Here is a 16070-nt window from a genome sequence, read left to right on the forward strand (position 1 = left end):
CCTCCCTCCCTGCTTCCCACCTCCTCCAGAAAACAGGCCTGCAGAGACATTTCAAGTTAAGTTCAGAGCTCGAAGACAAAACTTGCTCTGGATGTGAGGAACTCTGCAGGCAGTGAAAGGAGACTCATTAAGGCATAGAACAACACTGAGATAAGGGCCCTGTTCTTAATTGCTGACAGCTCTATCAGAGCTCTGACCCTCATGGTCATTAGCACAGCAGATGCTTGAGATTTTTAACACAGGTCCCTGAAGTTTTATTTTTGCTACAGCATGAAGAAATGAATGTACAAATGCCACTTGTCAAAACCAACTGAAAAAAGCCAAGTAGGGTGCAAATGCATTTGCCGAGTATAAACTCATTGCTAATAATAGTTGGATTTGGGTAAACAAATATTTCCCTCTTGTACAGATAAATCAATTTTCCACAGATATCCTAAAATTCAAAACTGACAAATACACTCCAAGCCAGCAATAGCTGATTATGTTGCATAAATATAAATAACACAGTAGGTGGCTTCTAGCACATTACTCTGTGCCACCATCAGCTATCTAAGACAACTGACAGGTAATGGTCTCTGACAGCAGATGGAGGTGTTGCCATCATAGCTTGGCTTCTCCCCCTAAGCAGAAAATATGTGATTAAACTGAACTTTGTTTCTACACACGTTGCTTAAACCCATCAAAGCAGAAAAGATTTCCTTTCAGTAGAGCATTTTCCAAGCCATGCAGATGAAACTCAAGGGTAACACAGAACTTGCATCTTTAGCTTCATTTTAAGATTTAGTTTTAAAACAGCCCAAATTACATTATTTTTATTTGCTCTTTTCAGATATTCCTTGTACAGTCTCAAGTGAATCATTAATTACTTCATGATTAAGTACTCTTAAAGGCTAAACTAATAAAAATAAATTAGTCACTGGCCAGATGCAAGAGCTAAGCCTCAGAGACAGGGCAGAGAGACAGTTTCACATTAAAAGTTTAAAAAGTGATGAGGAATAACATAGAATGAGACAGTACGGCCATGCACTTGGAAATATATCACAAAGCATGAGCCATCTCATACCCAAAGGACCCACATTCTGAAGATGACAAAGCTACACAGACACTAAGAGCCATCTGACTAACCTGTAACAACAGGAAACCAACTCCAAAGTTCATTTGTTTCTCGTGTGTAGCTGACCAGCTGGCCCACAGACAGCAATCACCAGCTTCCTGCATTAGCTCACTGAACTGCCGGTAGCTGTGAGAGCAGCTGCAGCTACACTTCACTCTGACACACAGACTTCACACCTTTGGGGTTGCCTGGTGACTTTTTAAGGAATTAAAACCTGTCCTCATGGTTACCAGAGTCTAGAAGTGCAGTGGCCAGTTTCCTAAAGGTGCAGGTGTTTGAATAAGAACAAAGAACAGTAAGACTTGAGGAATACCCCTGTTTGACATACAGCAATGTATTTTTTTGCTTGCATACACTTATCCTGATTAGTACTGTACCACACAGCTAACCACTGTATTAGAAATTACATTGCTCCTTACATTTCCAATATGGCTGGACTGGAACAAGCACTGTCTCTAAAACAGCATCCTGAAAGACAGGGAAAAGCTTCTCTGTGTCTCTCAAGACTTATCTCAGATAGGAATATGATATGCTAGCGTAAACCATCCTTAAACTGGCTCAGCCCCATCCAATACTTACTGGTAAAGGACAGCTTTACCAGTGAATAAGACCTAAATCCCATACCTAGTGCAGCAACTGTTTAAGGGAAGACAACATGGCCTTTCACCTGCTATACATCCCTGTGCTGCCTCTGTACGGTCACAGTTACAGAACACCCACAGTTGAGAGGGATGCTGGCACAGACACTGCCCTCATCACACCAGCAGAGATGGAAATGTGATACCTTATCCACTATAAAATCCTCTATATGATCACCAGGCAACAAATTCTCTTGGTTTTATCAGGCATCATTGGGAATGAAGAGCAGTAAAAACCTGTTATCTTGGTTTCACAGTCACAGACAAAGCTATTTACCACATCCATGGAAAATAATGAGGTGCTCACTAGGAACTTATCACTATTATGATACCTCACCAAAAAGTAAACTGACAAGTATTTGAGTGACCGGACTGTGAAGTAGAGGAAGGGAGCTGTGCTCATCTACACGCACTGCTCACACCAATCCTTACACAATCTGCTTGTGATCAGCAATGCACTTCAAGCTTCAAAAGGGACACTTCCACTACTGAAGATACTGAACCGAAATACTGAACTGAGTTTGGGCAGCCTTGGACAGGAAGAAAACACAGAACCAAACTTAAGAAAAATATCAAATACAGAAATCCATACACAATACATATTTAGTAGAACTATTCTTCAAGACAGAGTTTGTCCTCAGTTTAAAAGCTAGCCTCTGAGGTAATTTGCTGTCCCATAACTCACAGCACCTCAAAGCCACTGCATAGCCACTGTTATTGTGGCTACAATGCAAGATTTTAAGAGAACAATAGAAAGTGATTTCACTCAGCAGTGTACTCATGAGCTGAAAAGAACTCTGAACTCTTTTTACTGTAATAAGCAGAATATACTCTGCTGTAATTGCTGGGCTGTTCATTTTAGTCCCCTGGTGGCATTTACTGAAATGCCATCAATTCAAATCAGTTTTCATAAACTCTGCAGTCTGGGACCTTGAAACAGCATCCTCTTCCTAGTATTCCTTTTCTAATAAATAGCAAATGAATTAACTAATATCTGATGAACAGAAAAAAAAAAGACAAATTCTATTTATATACCTTGTTTGTTCCAAGACTATTAATGCCATTACAGAAACTGCACCTATTATAGTTTGCAAATACACATGAATTTAATACAAAGATAAATATTTGCCATATAAACAATGATGTAACACTAAACCACTTCACATAAGATGTCTACCAAATAACCCTGTTATGGCAAAAAATACCCCCTTAAGCCTTTCTCTCTCAAAAATCCAACACCAAACCCCAAAATAAAAAGAACAGCCTCAACAGAAAATAATCCCCCCACCCAACTCCTCCCCATTTCTGAATTTGAGTAACACAAACCAAAAGCCACAGACACCTAATTTCATTCAGAAGATCAAGAGTAACTGCTGTTAAAATTTTAGCCTGATGAATTTGAGTTTAACAATTTAGCTTTGTTTTCTACTTTATTTCTCACATGTTTCATGTCACAAGGAATACCCATTTCACAGGCCTATACCAGTGAAATGAACGACAACTGTGGCTTGATTACAAGAACCAGAAACTACAAACAGTGACAAGGCCACAGAAGACCACACAGTATTTACTGCTGACAAGAAGAATGACTTGAATGTCCCTTCCTCACAAATTTCTTCCCACCAAGGCCATTAATCAATATGTGTCACTGACATGGCAGAAGCTGTCACCCCTCTTGGTTGTTATACTGCTGCAGCAATCACCCAGAGCTGCCACCTGAGCTCAACTCTGGGAACACTGTAGTGGTTGTCAGAGGAGAAATGATTGAGACCTTAGATTTGAGATTGCTTTGTAACACCTTCCCTTTCACACTGCCTAAGACACTTCCAGTGATCCATTATAAATACGGGTGGTTTTCTAAATTTTAATTCCTGTAGCTTAAAGACACTTTCATTACTTTAAAAAACCCCTTATTTCCCTCTCCAAGAATGATTCAGTGGGTCAGAAGAGATGCTTGAAGATCAGTCAGGCTGTATATAGTGATTATTTCCTACAGCATTTGGCATATAAAATTTCAGGTTTGTTTACTGATACAACATTTCCTCAAGCATTTGTATGACCCCATTTCATCCACTGGGTCATAAATCAAATAGAATATCATTATCACCTTCCTCTTTGGAAGACTGAGCAAAAATATACCAGGTGACTTGCTACAATTGCATCAGAAAATGATGGCACTCCCTGCAGTAAAAATTGAATTCAGCAAACTTATGTCTTTAATATTGAGTCAGCTTCCTTCACCTGCTCTCCTTACTTCCTAGCTCAATGACCCAAACTAAACCAACCAGAAGTGATCTCAACCCACATCCTGAAACTTCGGTTCACACACAGGCAGGCAGGCCAAAAGCACCACAGGAGGAGAGTACAACTACAAATGACATGTACGATATTTTAAAACTGCACAACAGGCCACTGTTACTAGTTCAAACCTCATGTATATAGAAAAGCAATGATAAAATGGCAGTAGGAAACTCTGGAAACCCATACTACCTAAAGAAAAGATTCTTGAATTGGAGAAGTAAATTCAAGAAGGAGAAAAATCTACCTTCAACTGCAATTAGAAATTGCCAGCTCAGCCTCTCCTCTTTCTTTGGTTCTACTGATAGGACCATTTGGCTGCAACAAAGAAATTCACAGCCAAGTGGAAAAGGTGTCAAGAGGCTTTGAACTACCCTGATATATTGCAAACTTTTTTGTTTTAAACTCAGGGTCATTATTATTAACTTTTAAAAGAAAGAATGCAGCACTGACGGGAAAAGGAATTGTTACACTGCATTCCCACCAGCGTAACTTAAATGCAAGCCCACGTTCCCTGATGTAAACACAGGCCTCATCCCAATATATTTCCCAAGTCAAACTACTGAGTAATTTCCCTAATGCCTTGAAAACAACTTCATCTCAGCACAATGTGGGGTCTGCCCCGCACTCCAAACTACTACTGTAACATCCAAATGCATTCTAGCCCTCAGTCCTCAGCCCTTATAGTGCACCAGGACTGCTGAATGAGAAAGCTTTAATGGTATCAGCAATATATATATATATATATCTTAATAACCAAAGGCATTACTACAACACAGGCTGTCAACAAGTGAGCTGTAAGCTACAGAGGTAAAGAAAAGCAGAAGACAGCGACTGGTAGTTGGTCAAGACAGCTCCTAGTAAGCTTCTCATCTATAATCAGCTTTAATAAAATTTCCTTAGAAAGTTTTTAGATTTCTCAGTACTACCCAGCAGGCTCTCACAAAATAAATACACGTCTCTTCCTGCAAAATCCAACCAGTGGCACTCAGAAAACACAACACCTTCTATCAATTTAGAGGCCAATCAATCACACAGCACAGCAGGAAGACAACTGAATCCTGCCTTCTTCCTCGCTCCTCCTGACAGAGGAATAATTTACAAGTAACAAGGGGATTGCTTTGCTCTGATATGCAACAAACTCCAAATGTTAACAGTTCCATTTCAAGCATTATTCACAAAAATGCTCCAAGCACAAGAACTCACAGGTTGTCAAAGGGTATGACATATACAAGTCCTTGACATTCATCATTACAGTCCCTTCTTCTGTTTGCAGTTTACATGTGGGAAAACACAGAGCTATTCCCTTGGAGCAGGTCTGGAAGAATACTGCTGATTACTTGATTACTAGGTACATTCTACTTTAGAAAAAGCAAGATTCCAAGTCAATATTACTTCACTGATGCAAGTGAAGTCTTAGCTCAACAGCACGGAGCTTTCAAGAAACAGCAGAGCCTGGCCAAGTTACAATCAACCAAATTTCTTCTGGTAGCTGACAGCTGGAAAACATGAATTTGAGAAAAGCGTATCTGCATTTCATTAAGGGTCTGGCACTATGAAGTTCTTACACACTGCTGCAGCAACAAGTGGTATGTAAAAAACCTGGAGGATGAGAACCACTAGGTGTGTAAAGAGAAAAGCTTCGTGGTGATAGCTGTTTAAACACATACAGGATAGTTTTCTAGTCCTCTAGTGAGGGACATGACCAGAACCAAGCCACACAAATGGTCCTACAGCGGTGCAGCTCCACACACTGGAGCTCTTTAAGAGACATCTTGGACATTCCTGCACATATTCTAGCCCTGAGATCACACATTTTATTTTTTGATATAATAACCAAGAGGAAACTAAACACCACGGAGTATTTACTGCGCTCATGAAAATTTATGTCAACTGTTACATAAACTTTCACTACCTGTTAACACCAAAACACACCACAGTGTTTGCTGCTTTGCTTTTCACTGAGGATACCATTTCTATTGCCTGTTCATAATTGCATTAAAGTTTAAAACATCTGGCAAGAAGACAGGTCTCAAATCCAAGCCAAAAGAGATTTAAGTAGGGAAAAAAACACAGACACGGGAGGGTTTCCCTCACCAACCCTCTGCTGCTCTTTTTGTTATATGGTTATTGTTTCCCACTCCGCCTCAGCCTACTCAGTTAATATTTACCAGGTGCTGCATCCTTGCTTCTTCAACACCTGGGCTACAGCCTGAATTCCACCAAGCTTGGGGAACTGCTCCAAGGGAACACTGACCCCCAAGGGGGCCTTGGCCCTGCTCCTCAGTGGCTGGCAGACCTAACACCAGCAGAAACCATTTTCTTTTCTCCCAGGGTGGCAGCAGGAGTTGCAGCCCAAGTTATGTAGCCTGAAGCAGCTCTGGAGTCTGGTCCTTACCCACCATGCTACAGAACCGCTGCCTAAGTCAGAAATAAACAGAATGGCTAGTTCTAAGCTACCTTTCCCCACAGTTTGCAAGGTTACATTCAGCTTGGAAATTGTTTTTAATACTTACTAAAACGCACTGTGAAAAAACTTGGAAAAAAACCACTGTCTGCTGCTACTGCTGCAATACTTGACCACATTTATTACCCTGTAAACATTATCAGCAATATTTGATTACCATCTTCAACCAAGTACATGAAAGTTTGTTAACAATATTCAAACATAACACTTGCTCTCTACATACATGCTTTCTAAATAAAACCAAGGTAATTCCCCTGGCTTGCCCCTTCTATAAAGAGGGCAGATGCAGAACTCTGCAATAAGCAGCGATCTTTACACTCACACAATTCATGTAAAACATAGCAAGTCATGCTTGTGCATGCAAGGCCTAGGAATTACATGCATGAAATTTCTGCAAGGCAATTATTTAAGGATGAATTTCAATATTGATTTCCACAGTACACTTATGCTGGTTCTCTGCTTTATGTGAATTTGGCAGACACGAAGCTTGTAACACTAGCTTATGATTTTTTATCAAACTTCAGCAGAAGACTTGTAGCCTGTAAAAAAAAAAAAGTCATGGCTCCTCCCAAACATTCTGGGCAAGTGAACCCAAGACTGCTCATATATTATGTGAAAAACAAACAGAGCTCTCTGGAAGACAAAGCCCTCCAAAAAACTATATGACAAACCCCTTAGCCTTCAACTGCTAAAAAAGGGTTTATTTTTTTCCTCTCATGAATGATTAAGAAATGACAAAAGCCTGTGCATACTTGTTACTTAAAGGCTGGTTGTCATCTCAAAGGCAGTCCTCAGCACAGAAACTGTACTTCTACGCCATAAGTCATTTAACTTGCAATTATTTAAACAAGACCCTTCTGTGAGCTCATTTCCTACGCTATTCAACTACATCATTTTACACAAGTTTACTTCATATTCAAAAATCAGGCAGGGATAGATTTTTCATTATTGCCTTTCTATATTCAGATGATTTATTTAAAGACACCTGTCTTTCACCACTGCTTCCCTCAGTCCCACATCCAAGTGATGAGCTACTATGATTTCTTATCTCACATTCCTCTTGCATTTCACATCAGCTCGGGATCCTACCATCTTGGCACTGCAATTCAGCTGTGTCCTAGTTCTCTCCCTCTTATTTAGGAATGGGTTATTAAGCCTGTCTCTTAGGCAATGAGATAAATAATAGCTGTTGAGTTTATTACATTTGAAGGTCATTTTTCACTCCACCTTCAGCAGTGTCTGTTCACAAGCTGACCAACATCTGTTGTGTAGAAACTGTAAATTCTTTATGGGGAAATAATTGAATCACTAGACAAAAGAACACCAATGTGAAATACATTGCCATTAATTCCCTTCCCCACTTCCAAAGTTCACAATCTGCTGGGAGAGGTTTGTTAGAATGATGTATGTATTTAATTTAATCCAAATGGGAAATACAATAGGTTCCAAAATGTTAAGCATACTATGGCCATTATTACCACATATTAGCTGTGATCCACCATATGACCCTACATTTTCCCAATAATATAGGGATTTCTCATTCTCCATAGATTATTATTTCTCTTCTTCCATCTTAATTCACGCATAGCTGCATATATCTTCATTACACAACACAAAGAAAAGAACATCTTGCTCTCTTTCTCTGTCCTGGCAGCCCCTATGACTCATTTCATACAGGCAAACAGCGGATATCAGCATAGGAAACCAAGTTCATTACTGCTGTAAAACTCTACCCCCCTCGAGAATGGAGCTGCTTCTATCTCTTGAACTGCTGGATAGTGACAAGCAAGTTAAGAACTGTGGCATCCCATCCCTTTAGAATTAAATAAGATGGGCAGAAATTATTCATTAAGCTCCCTTGCACACTACACAAGCAACAACATCCTGAGACTGCTCATGCCACAGTTACGACCAGCTATTGCTTTGTAACTCAAGCATAGAACACAATACATGGTGGAGTCACAGAAATCACCAGTAAACATCCAAAAGTGCTGGTACAGGTAGCTCCTGTGCTTGAAAAAGCAATCCAAAATAACTGACAGCAAGCAGCAGGTTTTAAGGTGAACGATGGATGAGCAGTGGATTACATACACCTTTCCTTGTGAATCTGGGATTAGACAAGAAAGAAAAGCCCACCTTAAAATTAATACTGGAATTAAAGCTATTGGGTTATATGTTACTGATTAGTATGACAACAGAAATGCAAATGATAACTTTTTACAGTCATCTTGTATAAATGCTTTAGATCCAGATTACCGTACTTTCTAAAACGAGCTTTAGAGCCCAGAGGGGCTTTGATACACATCAGCTGCATCAGGATCTTCTCAGACACTTCTGGGTTGTGTTGAGTGAAAAAGCAAGGAGCCTGGAACATGGATTGCCAGAATTCTGAGAACTAACTGATGGGGATTTTGGCTCAGGAAGTGAGCTGACCGAGGGCACAGCAAGGTTATCAAGCCATCTGGCAGTTCCCAAAAATATTCAAAGGAGAAAGAATATCAAACTCCTTATGCTAAGGGCAGTGAGGGGGCAGAAAAAAAGAAATATTGTGTTTTATTTACATTAAAACACAACAAGCTCAGAAAATATTGTTCACCTCATGCCTAACAGAACTAATCAATAAACAGTGTCCCATGGATAAAATGCTGAGGAGAAAAAAAATCTCAAGACCCTTTGGGAAAATACAGGTGAAAAAAGAAATAAGCTATCCAGTTGGAAAGGACCTGGACAAAAAGAACCACTGCCAGAATCTTCAATACCACAGCAGGTACTGAAAAAGCTCTGGGTTAAACTGTTCCACGCTTGTAGGGATGAACACAGAGCAACTACCACTCCCTTCAAATGCATAGCCAGGACATGAATCAGTGACCTCTTGCTTTTCTGGGGAATTTATCCAGTTGAAAGGCAGCCAGCACAAGGAAAGAACACCTTCCATATAAACACACTGTCTCCCTCTGCTCAGCTCAGGAGAGATTCAAAGGCACAGCATTTCTGACCCCACACAACCAGAAACTTGCTGTGCCAGAAGGAGCTCGGAACACACGATTTTGGCCTGTCCCTATGCTGACATAATCACATAATATAACCATTGAAGAAGATGCTATTTCATGTGGTGTGTCTTCTCCCTGACACCGCTGCAACTGCTGTGTGATCAATTCATTTGAATTTATGGGGACCTGATCTGGCTCCCTTGGCCCAGACTCAGAACACAGTGCTTGTTCAGGGAAAAGGCAAAAATCTCTGGAGGAAGCTGGGAAAAATATCTGTGTACTCTATATAAATTCACCTCTTAACCAATACATTCTCTTTCAGATAGTATTACTGCCTCAGTAAGACTCAAATTAAAAATTTCCAATGTTCAACAGAGTGTCAAGCTGCAACTGTCCAGTACCATGAAAATCTGGTCATTTTCCTCGGAAAACAAGCCAAAGAAGAAAAACTTGGCCTTTTTCATCTAGCCAGAAATATTTTAACATATTATTAATAACCTTTCTTAAGATGAAAAATAAATCCTTTCATTTCCAAGCTGTGCTTGATGTGAACTTCTTTCTAAAATTTTATTCTAACTTAATTAATCACAGTGGGGGGGTTCTTGCTACTCACATTAATTTGTTTTGGACTAAGAGCCACGTATTTCTAAACAAAACAGACTATACGTGAAGACGGACCATTATAATCAAGTTTAATAAGGAACAAGAGCATTGTTCACACCATTTGGTTTCATGTGTCTTGGTGACAGGGATTTACTGCCAAATCATTGCTTTCATGTAGAATACAGAGCCACAAACAAAAGCCCCCACATTTAAAACCACAGAGATCTGCCTGACTGCAGGCAGTATTACAATGCCCTCATGCCAAGCTCTTGAATCCCTGTCCAGCTGTACTCTAAACCGCAGCTCTATTTTCAGCTACTCCATCACTCTTCCACACAGGGAAAAAATGACAAGTGTCAAGAGCTACTGAACACAGAACTCTCACAGTTGGTCAGCACATCAGCGCTCAAAACAGCTGCTCTTAAAATTGTGGTACACTGAACAAAGTCCATTCATCAGCCTCTAACTCTTTTATGTTGTTATCATCTTAAGACACAGCTCCTAAGTATCTAAAATTCAGGGGTTTAGTTCTTACTAATGTGTCATGTAAACCCCAACTCTTCCAGGGACAACAGACTCTCAACACAGTTTTTCCAAGTTAGATAACAGCCATTTACAAAAACAAGTAAAATTTGTGAGAATTAGGATGCAGGAGCAAGACTCCAAACCAACAACAAATTTCACATCCACTCCAATATTTCTGAAGCTGCAAGGCTGCTGTGGTTTTCCAATCCCTCCTCATTGCTCACTATTACAATCATCATACAGTCACCTTTTTTCTATTAAAAGCTGGAACATTTCCTTGTCAGTGTACATCTACAGCACAAGAAATCCAACAGGGGGACAAACCTCCACTGAAGGCACACAGTCCTAAAGAGGACAGAAGCCTATCTGTGAATTCCAATCAATCCAAACAGCTCTCAGGACTCAGAACCTCTGAAAGAGAAGCTAAATTATGAGTCACTGGGACACCACTGCTTCCCCAACAGCTTCCTGTCTGCTGGCACAAGCTTTCCCTACTTCATGTCGAAAAGCAAACAGTGCTTGACATAGCATTATTTTTAACAAGACAGTCCTGCCTACATTTTCACTCCTTTCGTGTGGCCACTTTCCTAAAGCAGGGGAAAAAAATGAAATAACCTAACAAGCAATCCCTTCAGCATTGCACACAGTGTCCAACTGCTTTCAGTTCAGGTTAAAAAAAAATATAAAAAACCCCAGCAAAACCCCTGAAAACACACAAAAAAAATCCAGAAACTATGAAAGTGATGTCAAAGGTAGGATGACCGCTGACCCACAGATCAACAGCAGCCACATGGCTCATGAGGAGCTGATGACCAACTCTTCCTCCACTTCCACAGGGTGACACCTGCAGGACTGTCCACCTCTGGCACTCTATCCCCCTAGAGCAGCTCCTGCAGGAACAGATGTTATGAGCTCATTTTGCATGTACTGGTCATAAAAAATACCAGATGTTTCAGAAGGAGGAAGAACAATACAGAGAGAATGTAGTTCAGCAAGGACAGTGTTTGAGGTAGGGAGCATTAAGGAGATACCAAAATATCGCAGGGTCTCAGCTGGGGAAGAGAAGAAGGTGTGACATTTAATCCTGCAGCAAGGTCAGCACTGTGCAGAGCAGCTGGCCCACGTACCCTGTGGCAGGACAGCCTGCCAGTCCTTCCCTTGCAGACTCCTTTTTGCTCCAATATCCATCACAGAAGCAAACACCAGCCAAGCATGTTTCTATTTTGTGCTCTGCTCCATGCACTCCTGTCAGTACTGACACATTGTGCTTTTTTTTTATGAGCAGTCAATAGGAATGTCATTAGTAACCTCACAGCCCAGCTTAGGGAACACCAGCAGGATTTCAGGAAAAAAAGACATGGGACAGCATCCTAAACCATTATTCTAGGTGACAATTCCCAGGCTATGACAGTCAGATGACAGTGCAGTGCAGGATGACAACTGACCAAAGCTGCAAGTGAACTGGGTTAGACACCTGAGCAGCCACTGCCTGCAGCAGGGACGCCACTGATTGGACACAGAAGCACAGGATGCACTGGAAACCTGCCACAACATAACCCTACCTGGCTGCCAGACTGAGCCTGGCTTTCTTCCAGCCACAGATACAACGTATTCATTTATAATTTAAGAGTAATACTGCTCATCGTGTTTAAAATACTAGAATAAAATTTCCTCGTCCTAGTGAGGAGGAAAAAAGCTCTTGACCAACAGATTTGGCTCAGTCTTCCAAGCTTTACCAACAGTAAAAGCTCTACAGTACTGAAAAAGAGAAGGTGCTGGTAACAGCAAACAACTGTTCCATGTTCATGTTCCATGTTCAACACATTGTTCCAGCTCCACTCAGAGGAACATAGAGAAAGCTCTGTCTTTGCCTGACCAAAATAAACCAGGACCAACACTGAACTCCATGAATTCTGCAGCATCTCCTGAATTTCCTTTAAAGCTGTCAGCCTCTGAAGAACCACATGTCCTTTTGATTTCAGTTTACTCCTTTCAGTTTATGATAAACCCCCATAGAACAAGAAGCTTAATGTAATCCATAACTTCTCTTTAAAAATGTCATCTTAGATTATGATTAGAAACCAGTAATTTTACATGAAAAAAAAATAAACTGATACGAATTTTACCTCAAATAGTGTAGAAACACAGGAAAATAAAGTGGAAGAGAAAAAGAGAACAACCTGCAACCATCACTGACAAAATCTAAGTTCTCTCCCCTGCTGTTTGTATGCCTCTCAAACTGTTTCCCACCTCCTTCACTGGAAAAACATTTGACAAAAAAAAAATAACCATTTCCAGCACATTTTTCAGAAGTGAGAAGAGTAATATTTCTTTCACAGAATCTCAACCAACATCAGCAGTGACTTTCACCGGTAGAAACATCTGAACTGACACTGAGGAGATTCTCTCCCTTCTGTTGTTACTTCTAGGAGATCTTGAACAGCTGAGATCTCGAGACCGAACTTCTGGATGCAGTTTTGTTGGTTTATTTAGAAATGGACTTAGAACTGGTTTTCAACACTGCTGCCAGTTTTCCTTCTCTTTGGTACAAATAGCAAACATGATTTAAATAGGACCCAGGTTGTGCACAGCTGACAATTTCCCCAATAGCTGCCATCTCTTTTCCTGGTGTTTCATCTACCATCCTTAAATCCCTCGTTCCCTTCACGACCTTCCTCTAGCTCCCCTCAGTGTGTCACTGTGCACTGAGTGAGACAAGCTCAGCTGGCTGAGCAGTGCTCAGGGACTGTGGGTGGAAGGACAACTCCAAACCTGTGACTGCCCACCGAGGTCACACCAGGCAGCAAATGTGCTGTCACAGAGGGGAAAGGAAACACCTCCTTTCAAATCATTGTTGCAGCACACAGCTCACTAAACTTCATAAACTGTAAAAAAAACCTACAAGATTTTACACTGGGTCTAGGTAAAAGTCCTTTCTGCTCACTTCCTCTGTGACAAACTGCTTTGACAGAACTGACACCTGAGTTTGGTAAAGAAATAAAGCAAAGTGCTTTCACATTATTATTTGTGTGACAAAATGGATTTTTAAACTGTCCTCTAAGTCCTGCTGCTTGACCAATAATTAGATAAACATGCAAGAGAGACATTAAAGATTCATGTTAGCCATTTTAACAAATACCAGCCTGTCAGAGGTGCTAGCAATGCACATCTGAAGAAATCTGGCAGTAAACACATTAATATGTAACAACCAGACATTTATCCCTATGTGCCTAACATCACAATAAAGAATAAAACCGTTCTTCCCCAAAGTGGGAAAAACAGGAAAAAACAACTCAGGGGTGCACCTTTTTTCTCTGTAATGTTTAAATGAAAGGAATCTTGCACTGCTGAAATACTTTTAATTCTAGAGCACACTGTACTCCTCCATCCTCCCACTCTCCAAACAAAGAGCTTTGGCACTAAAATTTAAGAGATTAGTGCCCAGCAGGTGATGATTACAGTGGCACAAAACGCAAGAACCAGAACATTAAATTGTGAGCTGTGTTGCTTCGGCTTAAGAACAAACAAAAAGCCCCTCACAAACCACACAGCCAAAAGCACAAACCATACCCATTGAAGTTTTTGTCAGAGCCAAGAAACACTCTTAATACAGCCCTTTCCACTACACATTTCAGACCAGCTGAAGGCAAACAGCCTCCTCCCACTCCCTGGCAGAGTAATTCAGGGTCAGCTGTGCATGAGAAACATCTAGTGATCATCAGCCTTTTGTTTAAAAATAGAAACGCAGGAAAAACCCCACAATTTGCATCGATGTGTTAATCTGATACTCCAGTCAGGCCCTTGCTAGTGAGAGGTCAGTACACTCACACTGCGCTTACTGCACTCCTCACCTGATGCTTACCAAACCCAGCAACCATCACTACAGAAATACACGAGTTTTATAGTGTAAAACAGCATCGTGTAAAATACACATAAAAGTAAAAAGAACATACAGTCATTCAGTTGAGGATTTTATCACCTTAGCCACACTAAATTTTTAAAATATCTCCAACTTGTGAGAAACACCATTTGTCTTGGTAACAAAAAAACTTCCATTGTTTAGGGTCTGTGCCACAGGTTAACAAGGGCTGCTTGAGCCAAAACATTTATGTGCCTACTTACAGTCAATGACAGACAATTACTTACCTTTAGAGAATGACATCTTGTGCAACACCGCCTGCAGGATTCTGCAATGAAGACAAATACTTACCATTCCCACACATCAAGCTTCCTGAAATTCGTTTCATCTCCATGTTTTCCCTTTGTACAAACATGTCAAGTTTTGTCCGAAGCAAAAGGCAGGACACATTTAAAAAGCAAATTGTTTGTGGACAGAAAGCAACTTTATTCAATGTTTACCTCATCCTACAGAACATATATCGACCTCCACATGTTTTTATCTGACTGAATTCACATTCCTTCTCTGTGCGTGTTCCCATAGATATTTTTAAGTGTTCTTGAATACTGATGGCAATCTTGATCACATTTCTGTGTTTAAATGAATATAATTAAAAATATTAGTGACTGCACATGGAGCACCTCATGGGCAGGCCAAGTAAACAGTGGTGGCGCATATCTCGCTAGAGACTGACACACAAAAAACTCCATTAAAAATTGAAGTTATTTGCTCTTCAAATCATGTTTCACATTTTCCTTCTTCCAATATTTTTTCCAAATAACTACCAGAGCACTTAGCTCACAGTATTTCTGCTATACTACCTCAAATTTTTGGATACCCAGTGCAGTATTCTGGCACATCTAGGTCTGGAATTTGTTCACGTTCTCTTCTACAACTAAAAGAATAAATTTCAAGTCAGAAGAAAATTCTTCATTGCAGCTGTTCTAGAAGAAAAGTGAAATTCCTGACTTTAATTCTTAATTGAACACTGAAGGCTACTCATGTTTTACAAAACCACAGATAATGAACACAGACAAAAAACCCTCACTTGATATTCCAAAGGAAAACCAAAACCAGCTCTCAGTGGTTACAAACCTGGCTAAGCTTCACAAGTTTCACCAGAGTTACAGAAGACGTTTTTCTCTCCTAAGCGTTTTCTATATTCTTACAAACTACCTGAAAGTCTCAACTTTTTTTTTCATTTTCCTGGACTTAATCAACTCTTAAGTACTAAAAATTGTAGAACTAACCAAACATTTATTATGCAGTAGTGTGGAGTAACAACCCCCTCAGTAAAGTGTCAGTCACTGTCACTAACCTTCATTTCTTTCCACAGGAAAGGGTTTGGGATCAGCTCACTGCACTGCTGCCTCCATGGCATCATCTCGTGTTCTCTCCTGTCCTTCCACAGCACTGGCAGTGGGAAAAGCAGCTCCATCCTCTCCTCAGAAACAACACTACCAAAATCAGCATGTTTCATAATCACGTATTCCCCAGCATCTGTTTCTCCCTCTGCAGCCCTCATGGCCTCTATGCC

General features: G+C 40.5%; 1 protein-coding gene across 14 annotated transcripts in view; it reads right to left on the minus strand.

Moving 5' to 3' along the window:
- The window catches only part of LOC111929010 (bifunctional heparan sulfate N-deacetylase/N-sulfotransferase 3), a 255816-nt gene that overhangs the window by 197185 nt on the left and 42561 nt on the right, over nt 1-16070 (minus strand). For 3 of the 14 annotated variants that reach the window (XM_086888073.1, XM_086888063.1, XM_086888072.1), the window contains exon 2: nt 15852-15990. The exons of 8 other annotated variants lie outside the window; for them this stretch is intronic. The gene's annotated coding sequence lies outside the window, so the exon portion shown is untranslated. Of the gene's footprint in view, nt 1-14781; nt 14823-15851; nt 15991-16070 lie in introns of those variants that run through there. 3 more of the 14 variants (XM_086888070.1, XM_086888076.1, XM_086888079.1) reach the window with 3 other exon arrangements.

The sequence above is a fragment of the Cyanistes caeruleus genome, chromosome 5 (genome assembly GCF_971803275.1).
Source record: "Cyanistes caeruleus chromosome 5, bCyaCae1.hap1.1, whole genome shotgun sequence".
Classification (NCBI taxonomy): Eukaryota; Metazoa; Chordata; class Aves; order Passeriformes; family Paridae; genus Cyanistes; species Cyanistes caeruleus.